The sequence below is a fragment of the Ziziphus jujuba genome, chromosome 1, assembly GCF_031755915.1.
Source record: "Ziziphus jujuba cultivar Dongzao chromosome 1, ASM3175591v1".
Lineage (NCBI taxonomy): Eukaryota > Viridiplantae > Streptophyta > Magnoliopsida > Rosales > Rhamnaceae > Ziziphus > Ziziphus jujuba.
Window position 1 is genome coordinate 9,785,353 of NC_083379.1, and position 2,371 is coordinate 9,787,723.

Sequence of the window (2,371 nt, forward strand, 5' to 3'; positions counted from 1 at the left end):
CCATTCCCTTTTCCTTTCGAAACAGAACTAGGGCATAAAAACAAAGCTTTCTCTTTCCCTTTAGAAACACACCAGCAGCGTCATTTTCACTTCAAGCAAAAAACACACAGCAGCGCCATTTTCCCTTTCCCTTTAGAAGCACACCAGCAGTGCCATTTTCCCTTTCCCTTTAGAAGCACACCAGCAGCGTCATTCCCTTTAGAAGCACACCAGCAGTGCCATTTTCCCTTTCCCTTTAGAAGCACACCAGCAGCACCATTCTACCCATTCGCCGGTGTCATAGAAGAACCAGTTTGTTGAGACGGTGAGCTCACTCTTTGATTTTTTTAATTTTTTTTTTTTAATTTGTTCCGACGGTTCTCCTTCTGTTTGGTGGCTCAGTTCTACCAAAGCCAAATTAGTGAATTCTTTGCATCTTCGGGATGTTTTTCTCATCATCCAAACAGAGTATTAGGTTTGTCCGGGTCTTATTTTGGGGCCGATTCTACAGTCCTATGCAAATGCAAGCACTTTGGTTCTGCTTAAACATTTCAAAGGTACCTCATCCGTAGACGCCCCTATATTATTACATACTATGAATTGAATATATAAATATATATATATATATATATATTTAGAGTATTGATATCAATTAATTCAGGAGGAAGTGACTGCGTAGAAAACACAAAGTGGATGATGGTAGACGTACGGGATGTAGCAGAAGCACTGCTTCTGGGATATGAAAAGGCTGAGGCTCAAGGAAGATATATATGCACGGCTCATGATATCAACACACATGATCTAGTGGATAAGCTGAGGAGTATATACCCTCATAATGACTATCCCAACAAGTAAACAATTAAGCAGCCTTTTAAATATATATATATATATATATATATATATTTATCAAAAGGAATTCTTCTATAAATATTAAATATATGTATATGGTATTAATATTTATTAATTGGCGTGCACCATACAATGTATGCAGGTTTGTTGATGTGGAGGAAGAAATAAATCTTAGTTCCAGAAAGTTGCAGAGGTTGGGTTGGAGGTACAGGTCATTGGATGAAACTCTTATTGATTCTCTGAAAATCTATCAGCATGCTGGACTTTTGGATTAAGATAAAGGGGAGGACTGCTTTAGCATTATTATTAAACTGTTTACTTTTCCATTTTTAAATGACTGGTAATAGTCAAGGACATCTAGAACTAGTACTGTACTGCTGTGTTGTTGATATGTTTTTGTTTGGTCAGTGGATCCTATATGTAATAGTTATACATAACGAGCTAGTTGCTTTTAATTATAAAATATATCAATATAAGTAATTGTAACGCGGGTTGTTTGATTAATTCCTGGAATCTATCCTACAGTTAGAGGAATTACGAGATGCCAAGACGACTAATCCCTACTCCTGAGTCATCGTCATTGACGATGGATCTATTTCGTTCATATGTTTGTCCTTGTCCTGGTCCTGGGTCTCCCAAGAGGCAAGACGTTGTTAATCAAGTTGTTGAGTATGAGTCGGTGTATTTATTGAGTTGGCCCTCTGCCTCTTATGTAGCCGATTAAAAGTTTATTCACTTTGCTCTTGCTGGAAACGCAAATGGGCTAGTCAATATTAGTTGCTGTTGCCGACTCTGTGAGCCAAAGGGAAACCGTGGCTTTCTTATATGTATAATTTAATATTCCAAAAAGGCACCATTTCTACTATTAATATAGCATTTTTATTTATATCCAATTTTAAGGGATATTGTGGTCTTCTAGATGACACATGCTTCCATTTTGGTGGCGAACTAACTAATAGTGAAGTTATTGGTAGAGGATGGAATATAATTATATAAATACATACATATATATATATATATATATATAGACGGAGAGAGAGAGAGAGGGGGTAGGTGAAGCTATGAAATAGTAATGGCTCTGCATCACAAGGGCAGTGTTTGTGTGACGGGCGCTGGTGGCTTCGTTGCTTCGTGGGTTATCAACCTTCTCCTCTCTAAGGGCTACCTTGTCCACAGAACTGTTAGACAACCTGGTATTGTATTTTTTTCTTTTTCTTTTTTTTCAGCTGAAAGACAACCTGGTATTGTTAATTTCCATTTATTCTTCTCTCTTCCTGACCCCTTTCTCTCTTAATTTGTTTCCATTTACATCCCACAAATTTCTAGACGACACATGCTTCCATTTTGGTGGCGGACTGGAGGAAAAATGTTCCTCAAGTCGGAAATCCCATATGAAGAAAAATTGAAGCCTTTGGATAAATTTTCGCCAGGTGGAAAAATTTTCCTCCAAGCGGAAATAGTTTTCCTCCTGTTGGAAAACATTTCCTCCAAGCGGAAATCGTTGAATAATTTTTACTCCTATTAGAAACTAATTTCCTCCACT

At 37.5% G+C, this 2,371-nt stretch overlaps 1 long non-coding RNA gene across 1 annotated transcript; it reads left to right on the top strand.

Moving 5' to 3' along the window:
• On the top strand, positions 1-1,370 carry LOC132799639 (uncharacterized). Its single transcript, XR_009634463.1, has 4 exons — positions 1-304; positions 447-536; positions 641-830; positions 971-1,370. It is a non-coding gene; the product is annotated as an uncharacterized LOC132799639 (long non-coding RNA).
• The last annotated feature ends 1,001 nt before the right edge of the window (positions 1,371-2,371 follow it).